Source organism: Colias philodice, chromosome 5 (genome assembly GCF_061535455.1).
Source record: "Colias philodice isolate Cphi_HAF_F1 chromosome 5, ilColPhil1 Martin Lab GWU primary, whole genome shotgun sequence".
Classification (NCBI taxonomy): Eukaryota; Metazoa; Arthropoda; class Insecta; order Lepidoptera; family Pieridae; genus Colias; species Colias philodice.
Window position 1 is genome coordinate 3,510,602 of NC_143090.1, and position 12,211 is coordinate 3,522,812.

Sequence of the window (12,211 nt, forward strand, 5' to 3'; positions counted from 1 at the left end):
GTTTAAGAACGAATGCGGCCTGATTTTTATATGTTAAAAGTTTGATAAGTTTATCGATATCTAGTTTCCTGCGCGCGGCTTCGCCCGCTTTGTAGGGAACTTAACAATTTATGTACTAAAACCTTCCTCTTGAACAACTCTATTTAAAAAGACATTAAATTTTGTTGCGTAATTTTCAAGATCTGAGCATACAGCTTCCCTATTCACAATAAAAAATACAGACACACAAACGGCGGAAAGCAACATTGTTCTATGCTATAACTAGCCGAATAGCATAAAACAAAGCTTACCGCCCGCGGCTTCGCCCGCTTTGTGTAAAACCTAATAAATTATATACTAAAACCTTCCTCTTGAATCACTCTATTTATTAAAAAAACCGCATCAAAATCCGTTGCGTAGTTTTAAAGATTTAAGCATACAAAGGGACATAGGGACAGAGAAAGCGACTTTGTTTTAAATACTATTTAGTGAAATATATAATTTCATTCATATTGTAAAGTTCGCATACGTGAGTATTCTATCTCGAAATGCATTGGATATATTTTTCTTGCTGCAAACGGTATTATTTATCAATGCCAGGATGTCTCATGGCATTCGATATTCTTTACATATATCGCTTTATTTCATGTAACAAATTTCAACTGAAACATTCCATATTTCCGTAGGGGTTTTATACAATCCATTTTACAATTAAATATTGTTCACAGAGATGTCAAGTTTCAGAGATTATTGTTGATGTAAAAGCAAATGGTTTTGTTAAACTCGTTACGATTCAACATTTGTGACGTACAAATTGAAAATGAATATTTAATTCATGTTTTATTTCATAAATATATTATCTATTAATTTCGGTAGATTTTGTAATAAAAGAACAGTTATTGATGAGAATAGTGGTTATCGTGTATATAGGTAATATTGACTGACTCAGGGTTTCAAGTCAATCTATCTGTAGCTGAAATCCAGCAGCAGATAATAACATACGATCAAATAATTAACGAAGATATAATTTTCAGCCATTGATTTATCTTAAACTATACAGCCTTTTTGTCAAACAACAGTCAAAATTTGTATAGTTTTGATTTTTTACACGAATTAACACACGAACAGAGGAATAAATAACCATCACTGAGAACGTATTTAACACTAGAGTTCAAACTTATATGAACATTAAGGTGCCGATGTGTGGGCTAGTCCTTATGAATTTTAAAAAGGTTGACATTTCAAACATTAAACTATAAGGTCAGTGACAGGGCCGTCGTCCTTCTATAAATAGAAATCTCCTTATATGCGAGTCACACGTGTACGTAGTCCGTTCACAGAACCTATACGAATACTTCAATAGTTATGTAATGTTATGTCATGCTTTTCTTTGAGGAACAATTATTTCCCACTTATTAAGTTCTTAGTACTTGTTTATCCGTCATTGTATTAAAACTCGGTATTAGATTTTAAGAGAGAAGATAGTTTTTTATAAAACTGCACTTTTTCGTGATTGAAAAACGAATTTTTAGAATAATTTCAAGACACAATAAGAGGATAAAAGCTTAGTGTACGAAAAATAATAATGTTTATTTGGTAAATTGAAACGCATGCAAGAACAACTATTTTCTCGGTCAAGTCGCTCTCGCCCACGTTACTTCCAAATATAGGAAAGTATTCCAATATCCTTGCAATCGAGTTCTTACCTGTACTTACTTTTTTAACGCATGAATATTCAATTGTTGAAACGGTATGCAATTTTTAAAGTATGATACTTATAGGAAAATATTTAAAAAGTGTCAACAGCGTGGTAGAAGTGTGAGATAGAACAAGTCTAGAATATAATAATATAAATTATTTTGTGTTTGAGATGATGCAAGTATTCCATATTTAATAGTATAATAGAAATGACTTTTTAATGAATTTATAAAAACGACGCATTCACATTAATCCCTTTTCCGTTAAAAGATACAATAAAAGGAAAATATATCCATATGGTGGTTTATGGACTGCACTTTCAAAATGGCTGTGTCATATATTCATATTCATAGAACTTGCATCCATTTCAAATATTAAGTTTATATCCATAAGTACACTCTGAGGTCTATGTAGATAATTACTAGCGGTCGCGAGTATATGTAGAATAGGGAAAAAAGTAAAAGCCATACTTGGTATATGAATATTCATTGGCTATTTTTCTGTAGATTTTTTTTTCGCAATTACAAATTTAAATACCTATTTTATAAAAATAAAACCTTTGAATGTATTTTGAAGGAACTTTATAGTTCTGAAATGTAGATAACATATCGGAGCTTTAAGGCAGAACTTTTTTATAGAATATAATAAATGTTCCATTGATGAGACAAACTCTACATAGAGTTTTCTATCAGTAATAATCTTGGTAATAATTCATCAACATTATATTATAGTACACAGAAAAAAACTTAACGAACACATTTAATGAAGAAAGTGAAGTTCAATTTGGTCCTAAATAACCGTCCGGTAGATACAAGAGGTAACAAATTGCCAATAAAAAGCTAACAAAATGCTATGGGTGAACGTTTCGGTCAAAGTTGTAAATCCGCTGGCTGGAGCGGTAAATCCCGGGAAATATCGAAAGCAATGTAATACAGTTAGATTTCGATTGTGATTCGGGATCAGCGTATTGGGAGCTTTATTTTGAATATTAAAATGAGTGACGATTGCCTTCTGATGTGATCCGATGGGCGGATTATGGAAATACTCGATTGGCTGACTTCTGATTTATGTTTCGGAATTTCGATCGCTTCGAGAAGTAGCTGTATTGTTTTCTTTGAGCAAAGGAAATGTTTTTTCTTAGAAAATCCTGAGCCAAGCCAATGAAGTAATGTATAAAGGCAATTTGTAATTCTTACACATTTGTTACGGTTTTGTTTCATCTCCAGGTGCTCTTTAGGGATGAGGGCAATAAAACTATTTCTTGGGCTACGCACTTTTTCAATATTGGCTCAGAAAAATTTGTACTTTTTTAAGTTTATAATATCTAAACGAATCGTACGTAATTGCACAATGTTTGTGAATAAATTAAATTTGAGTTAAGTTTATAAATGCATTTGGCCCATACACCATTGTTTGATGTAGCTTGTCTCGAGATTATATTATGGGAACAATGGGCTTCCATTCATTAGTATACTGTAGAACCTACTCGAAATACACCTATTCAATCCTAATAGTGATCAATAATTGAATGTAACATGATGTTTACAGAGTAACATTTGACATTTAGCAAACATACAATTTCCATTAATTGTTAAATATCGAAAACGGTTTTGACTTTTATATTTCGTTGAACAAATATACATTTTCAACTGAGTGAAAAATACAATCCATTTGTATTTAGTTGAACGTTTTAGCAAACAGAATTCAAGTGAAATCGGATTATTGCAGTCGCTGGCTGGATTAAACCTTTATATTTATTTCTAAAAATTGTATACATGTAGGTACCTATATGGGGCAGGTGAACAACGTGAACTGTAAATACTTTATTTTTAAGGCAGAGCTACACTGCAAAGTAATTGGATGGAATAATAGAATGAGATTTACTTAGGATTAAGTTTGAGTTTAATATTGAATACTAGATACATATATAATATTGATTACTTTGTCAGATTTATGTTACAGTTTAACGATTCAGTTAAAGTAAGTGACATGTCACCTTGTGGGGAAATTTAGCACTCAAGGCCTTCATTAAAAATGTATCTGATATATTAATAAAAACAAAATTATATAATTTAATAGACTCATTAAGATCTTGGAAGAAAAGAGACCAGGATGGTCAGCAGCTATAGAAGAAATTATCTACGATAATCTTGTCTCAAAATTTGTCGTCTATTTATTCGACACTGACGTGGCAATGGAACATCCTGCTTGGACAACCTTCTTACAAAATAAAGTACGTGCTAATCTCACTCGTAGATACCACAAGTATTATATTATGATGACATTTCTTCCAAGACAAACCAAAGGCGACCATGGCAACATTCCAGGGTCTTAACTGGTTTTACGTTGTTACAAGCATTAATTTTTTATTGCATTATACTTGAATTACAATGAAAAACTTGTGGGAGCGTAATTATTTATATTATGTATTATGACACCGGTTGAGACGTTATTATAATTACAAAAAAAAGCTTTCTCATGTTTATGGAGATACAATGAGTATTCTTATTCATGTCATTAAACGTACCTAAGAGTTTTTAAAATAACTGTTAAAAGCAAATTCTTCAAGAGTTCAAAAATATATAGGTTTCTATCTTTTATTTCCCAGAATATGAAATTAGTCTATAAAATTCACGAGGATCCTATGAATACCTTAATAATAATTGCTATCAAATTTTAATGAATTAATAGTTTACATATAAGTAGCTAATACTTGAATAAAATATCACAAATATGATTGTTAATTAAATTTGAAGAAAACAGACACCTACCTACCAATTAACTCACGAACATCAATTACTTAAAAATATAAATAAACCTCATTTTACTGAAATAAAACTAAAAAAGCAAAAACACAGTTTGGTGTTTCAAAACTATTTGGAATATAAATGAGGTTGGTCCATATTTTAATGAAAAAGTATATATTATGTATCTTCAATTTATAGCATAACAGTAGCATTTGTAACTACGAAATGAAAATACACTCTGTGAAAAACACAGTGGGAAAAAATTATAAGCAATAACAATAAAGTAAAGCTTTTATCGAAATTAAAAACTTGAGAAGTTCGAGTGGTTTGGATCGGATATTTTTTATTTCACCTCGAGCAAGCTGCGAACGCCTCGCAATTTGCAGCGGCGGACTGAAATGTACAAAGCCGTCGCTATTTTAAATCAAATAAAGCTGTAGTCGGAAAACTCGAATTTAATTCTTTAATCTATGGAAGGGCTTTATTATTTTATAGGAGAAATGAAGAATAGATAGTGAGCATCAAATGGCGTCACTGAACAAAAGCGCTGTCTGAAATTTAAGGGTAGAAACATTGATTTCTTCTCAATTTACAAATCATTAAATATCAGAATCATTATTACTGTTTGTAATGAAACATGAACTTTTCCTTGTATCTTGAAAAGAAAATATTCCTTTTCAGAAAGTAATCAAAGAAAGCGATGAAATATTTGACTTCATGTATCAAACAGAGATAACGTATAACAAAGATTGAGTAAGCAAGTATGATACATACGGCACTGAAGTTATGTATTAATATTAAACACATGCTTCTTCCATTTTATTGAGGCAAATGGGATCTATAATAATTCTGTCAAAGTTTATCAATATTCTGATCGATTAATATATTTGAGGACTCCTAACGACCTTTGTTCGACTGGCCAGTTGGCTTGGTTGGTAGTGACCCTGCCTTACAAGCCACTGGTCGTGGGTTCGATTCCCATACGGGGAAAATATTTGTGTGATGAAAATAGATGTTTGCTCTGTGTCTGGGTGTTAATTATCTACATAAGTATTTATTTAAAATTATATATGTATGTTTATCAGTCATCTGTTTTCTATAACACAAGCGAAAGCTTATAGACTGGGGTAGAAGCCTTTAAAAATAATGAAAAGATAAAAAAAATCGCAGTCGGATGAAACCCATTAGAAAATGAGGGGAATATGATGAAAATAAAAGGAAAAATAAATTACGGTCAATCCGAGTTCGGGAAGTGGGAGGGGGGAGCTTTTAAGAGAAAGAAATGGTTTCTCTCGATTTCCGACAAAACTACAAGTCCTACAGAAAAAAGTTCAATGGCAAAGTTGTAGTTAATTAAAAGTTCTACAACTTTTGTAATTAACCATTTTTTCACATAACCTCAAAATTTAGGTGAAAAATTCAAAAAACCAAGTTTTTGGTCTTTTATTTTTATCTACTTCAAAATTTATTGTTTTTCTACGAAATTTGGTGGAAACTTACTTTATTATGTCCCAAATACACTGTAATTTATTTGATTGAAAATATTTATTTTTTCGCCTTATTTTGAATTAATACCAAAAAAACAACCTAATTTTCAATCGAAAAGTCACCCGTCAAAATATCAGCTTTTTTCAAAAACTGGGGGTGCCTTTTATTCATTGAAATCTCTACTTTCATATGGTGTAAAAAAAAATAAACACCACCATAGTAAATGTTCTCAGGAAATGCATACAAATAGTGTGAAAATTAGCTTTTACTAAATCAGGCACACTTCTCGAACTCTATATCTTCTCTTGTATCGGCTTTTCGGTAATATTTCGAAAGAAAAATAATTATCTGTTCTAAGTTTAATATTTTACAGCATATTCAAAAGCAAATTGATTTCGATAAAAACATTTCAGGTAGTTCGAGAAGTGTGCCTGATTTAGTAAAAGCTAATTTTCACACTATTTGTATGCATTTCCTGAGAACATTTACTAATAATGGTGGTGTTTATTTTTGTTTACACCATATAAAAGTAGAGATTTCAATGAATAAAAAGCACCCCAAGTTTTTGAAAAAAGCTGATATTTTGACGGGTGACTTTTCGATTGAAAATTAGGTTGTTTTTTTGGTATTAATTCAAAATAAGGCGAAAAAATAAATATTTTCAATCAAATAAATTACAGTGTATTTGGGACATAATAAAGTAAGTTTTCACCAAATTTCGTAGAAAAACAATAAATTTTGAAGTAGATAAAAATAAAAAACCAAAAACTTGGTTATTTGAATTTTTCACCTAAGTTTTGAGGTTATGTGAAAAAATTGTTAATACAAAAGTTGTAGATCTTTTTATTACCTACAACTTTGCCATTGAACTTTTTTCCGTAGGACTAGTAGTTTTGTCGGAGAGAGACCATTTTTTTCTCTTAAAAGCTCCCCCCTCTCACTTCCCGAACTCGGATTGACCGTAATTTATTTTTCCTTACATTTTTATCATATTCCCCTCCTTTTCTAATGGGTTTCATCCGACTGCGATTTTTTTTTGTTTCAAAAATTATCTACTCTAGTCTATTAGTATGGGATCAGATCGTGCCGTGTGTGAAATTTGTACCGAAATATTTATTTATTTATTTATTTGTAGTTGATAATCGTAGACAGAATATTGTCAGTCGCAACCATTATTATTTAAAACCAGTAGAATTAAGACTGGATTGTATTATTTACTATAATAACCTAATTAGTATAACATAGATTTTCAAATCTGATTAATTGAACCAAAGTTGAGAAACTTTTTTACTTTTAATATCATTCAGGATTGTGAATCTCATAAAAATTCCTCGCGACTCATTAGTCCGAGAGCAGGTGGCGAATTGATAACAGTACTGAAGGTTGTAACGGTTCGTTGATGGCTTTTTAGAATCGAGCAAGGAGCTTGGTTTCTTGGAAGCTGCAACGGTGTACTTTTTTAAACACGTCGCGCACAGCTTTAACAGGATGTTAGAGTAACTGTTTACATATTTTGTTTAATTATAAATCGTTAAATGATTAAGAAAATATTTTTACGGAATATTTGGCTTTGCTTGGATGCTGGCTATTACTGGATATAAAAATTAAATATTCAAGAATGTTATAAAGGACATCATAATATTATAAATTATACGTTTAATAAATAAATACAAAACCAGGAAAAGCACATCGGGTCCATAAAACATTGCTTATTTGCATATGAATCAAGTAATTACGCTCATATTTTATTCGCATCCACTATTTACGTCCTACTTGTATTTGTTGTTGATATTATTATAATATCTAATATTATAAGGGATCGATTTATTATGAGTAAATTATTATTTTTGAAGTGAGAACATAACTCCAGTTTTTCTAGATAGTTGATATAAAAATATGTATGTAAAAGTAGGTATTTCAACGATAAATGCATATAAAATCAAATTGAAAATAGTGTCTTATTTGAAAATTGGCTCGCAAATTTATTTTCAGGCCAAAATAAAGACGATATATATTATTTAAGAGGCGGAGTTCGGGGACGTTTAAAAGACTTCGTTAAATTGCAGACTATTTAGTTTGAAATTTCTGAATTGTTAAAAGAATTACAGGGATTTTCAGGACTGAATTAATATAATTATTTTAATTAAGCGACACAGTCAAGTCTTATGAAATTCAAACTCTACGTTAGTGCCTACATGATTATATTTTACGCAAGAAAACTGATTAAATTAAATGAAAAATGTTTAGAATTACAGCAATCTAAGGTTACCAGTAATTATAATGAATATGTAAAGGCTTAGAAATAAGGCTAGACTTATTCACACATTCATTCACGTCATTATGAGATTTATGCGTCTTTGGATTCACGCTTCAACGCCTAAATCCAAATGAGAGTTCAGATCAGTATTCCGTATAATCCACGCTAAAGGCTGCGGCCAAAGTGGACGTAATCGGAGGACTGGTTGATCCGCTAACGGGGTCGTGTCAGCCCTACGAAATATTGTGATTGTGTGCAATTTTATGATTATGTGACCTTTGTTTGGGTTTGGAATTAGGGCTGTCACTGCATCGTTTTGATAAAGGATGTGTTATTAGAGCTTTTTGCGGAGCAGTGATAATTTTTGCTACAATATATAATAGTAAGAAGTTTAGTTCATAGAAGAGTATAGAGCAGAGGCGGCTCGTGACAAAATTTTATGGGTGTTCACTTGAAATAAAACACTGAAAATACATGGTGTAAAGCAGTACATTTATCAAAAAAATTACTTATAAAGGAAATACATACGTCTTTCTTTTTACGCTCGTAAAATATGTCTGTTGTTGCTTTCATCACAACCACACAACCACGGTGTTTTCACATAATATTATAGTAGAATACGAATAGTGAGGTATCGACTCATGCCTTATTTATGCCTTCATTGTCGTTACTCACAAGTCACGGGGTTAACCTCATTGCATGGAGACGGGTATCGTTCATGCTTGAATAAATCGTATCACATGGCAAGGCTGTAATTAAACAGTCTTATGTTAATGGAGATGTTTTAATGGATACTTTTTTTTGTGTCAATAAAAAGCAATAAATACATAGAGCGATACATAATACTTTCGTAGCGATCGTAGCATATTTTGTAACGTATATTTGTGCTCCAAATATTATAAAATAGAACGTATTCCAGTTATTATTTTAATGTTCTTTCAAAATAAAAATACAACATAGATTCTGTAATTACAACCACAAAATTCAGTAAATTCTACACTGGTTTCATTAATATTAATATTAATATCAATTTACAAGGAATTAATCGGCTCCCAAATGTATTATTGGGAAGTAATTATAGACAATTTGGCTTCGGTAACCTGCTCTAAGTAACATGAATCACAGTTAACAATTAAGTTGTTAAGGCGTTTAGTATTGGAACTAACTCATAGAACTGGGGTTACGTTATAAAGTAATTCCAACAACTATGTAAAACTACATTATTTCCCGCTAACTCTCAGAGAACTGTCTAACTTCACCATGATTGAGTCGACTTGCTTCTTCTATACAAAGTATGTGTTTTAATTTTGTTGGAACGAACATTTTGAATACGATCGATGTTTAAAACAAATTGTGTATTATATGGAAGTTGAGATTCAATCGTTTAATTATTGAAATAAATACGCGTAACAAGGTAAAACGTCGTAGAACTGCTAGAATTTTAGGAATCAACATGAAAATTTACCAATAACATTTTGATATTTCTCGGAGGCAGATGCGATTGTTAACTGAAGCTTTTAAGTTGGATTAACAGTGTGAAATTAGTATTAATCTTTACTTTAATGCATGATAATACGACTGTGCCATAGTAAACATATACTTAGCTAACTTTTTTTTTCTTTTTCAGATATACTTCCACATCGGGTATGCAAGTTATTTATAAACTTTTATTTTATAGTTTCATAAACTATACATATAGATGTACTATTGTTATAGAACTATAGTAAACATTACAAGTTATAATTTATAAATAGAAATAACACAGCTCAGCTTACATTTACGCTACCCCTTCAAATCTATAAGTACCTTATTATTACAGTCTAAATACCTATTATTATCTAGTCTAAATACTATTATTTGACACCCATAACATATAGAGTTTGTATCAAAAGCAATCCCGCAATATTCAGTTCAGGTAAACATTGCCTGGATACCTTTGTTGAGGGAGCCTTCATAACAAAGATGTTGTGGTGTATTGATTCTCATTCACCTCAACATAGTAATTTGGTCCCTCAAGCGTAGGCGTAACATGGCCTATAGATAGTTTCCTAGTATTAGTTTATTATAAATATGTAATATAACGTGAGGATTATAGAGATATTGCTTCTACGTAAATTTCTGTTCAACAAGCTTACAAACATTAATTAGTTTGAATGTAGATATGTAGCTTACTTGCGTTTAAATAAATATGGAATTATTTTCATTAGATTTACGTGACCACTCTGGGAGCTGGGAGCTCAAGACGTGTTCTTTTTTCGACTCTACTATCGTTTAAAACTGGCTAACTATCGCATAATATATTAAAGAAGTTACCTTTCAAATATTGAAATTTCTTTTCAAATATAATATGAAGTGGTGCCGGATACATATTAGCATTACTAAAATAATATTTATAAAAAACTGCTTTGAAGGGTTACGATTGGATGCGCTACGATGCAATGCAATTATGAATACAATGTCTGTCAGTCACACGCTCAGGATTTCCAATGAAGGGTGACTAATAAATGTAATTGAAACATATTGTGATCATAAACAATCAGAATTCGTTGAACATAATATCGAAGTATATTCAGAAAGCTTATACTATAATAACCGATATTTAGGTTAACATTTTTAGGTTAGAAAAGTAATATAACCCGAATTAACGTTTATGTACGCGGCGTTAAAAGAAAATGTGAAAATACGATCGTGATCAAATTCCGCTATATTCTTATAAGCGTGTAAGTCATGATTTATTATTAAGATAGAAGATCTAACGCCGCATGACGAGGCTGTTGCTTATGTACATTGTATCAACACATTTTCTTTTTAGAATTTCTATTGTGTTACAACTTTGAATGGATGATGGAAGTTGAAGGCATTGTGAACGCAATCAAGCAGATATTATACTGATCAACAAATGTATTGCATTAAAAATAATCTTCTACTAAATGTAGAGATTAGGTTAAGAATTGATTGAAACTGGATTCATTTCACTTGTGTAGTTGTTTTACTTTAATAATTCATGGATTTAATTAACAAGTTAATCAAATCTTTGAACGTTAATAACAAAAAGTAAAACAGAAGGTTGATGAAGTTATTATTGAGCATAATTAATATATATTTTATCCAGCCAAGTAAAATTTACACAAAATAAAAATAAATACACACTGAAATAAATAAAATGGCAAAGGATGTACACTTGTCAAAGTAAATAATGTAGATTTATTCACATATATTCTGCTTTAAGCGGAGAAGGCAGGAAATTAGGTTCTTCCTGTACCAACTCCATGCTTAATCGGAAATCGATATTGTAGCACGGTCTGACTTGGGTACTGAATACAAATCTATCTTATGTTGATACTATATAAACACATGATATATAAAAGAAAGTTGTGTTTGTTACTATACCTAACTCAAGAACGGTTGAACTGATTTGGTAGTTTAGAACCAGGAGAATGCTGTAGGATAATTAAAGCTTTGAAATTTTTTGAAAAAAGATTACACACGGGGCGGATTCTTGGCGAGAAGAAAGAAAGAAAGAAGAAGAAGAACAGTTAGTAATATGCAAATTAAACAAAATATACTTTAATCAGATATATTAAATACTCATAACCTATATTTTGCGAACGTAATATTTCAGAATGAATAATGAATTATTTCATAGAAATGATTATTATGTAATATGAAAATATCATGCTATATGAGTTACCCTTTTGGGGATGGAAAGCTCTTAATTAATATCCTCATACCAGTCTTTATACTGCTGTCCAGGTACTACGAATATATTAATATTATAGGTTTCATTATAAACTATACGAACATAAAATGGTTAATATAGAAATAACGATTTTCTTTATAATTTTAATAGAAACCTGTCCTTCATTCACGTAATCATTTGGATAGAAGACGGGTCGTCTTTGGAAACAGTACTATGAATTTATACTACTACATTTATACTACTACATTTATACTACTACATTTATACTACATTTACGTAGTTGCGAGTATGCATAATTCTGTCATAATCACAATATAAGAGTTGTAGAGAAATGAAGCTCAC

At 30.8% G+C, this 12,211-nt stretch overlaps 1 protein-coding gene across 2 annotated transcripts in view; it reads left to right on the forward strand.

Moving 5' to 3' along the window:
- The window catches only part of LOC149488359 (uncharacterized), a 74,394-nt gene that overhangs the window by 15,303 nt on the left and 46,880 nt on the right, over positions 1-12,211 (forward strand). The window contains exon 2 of one of the 2 annotated variants that reach the window (XM_089694957.1): positions 9,797-9,813. The exons of the other annotated variant lie outside the window; for it this stretch is intronic. The gene's annotated coding sequence lies outside the window, so the exon portion shown is untranslated. The remainder of the gene's footprint in view (positions 1-9,796; positions 9,814-12,211) is intronic. 2 annotated transcript variants of the gene reach the window in all.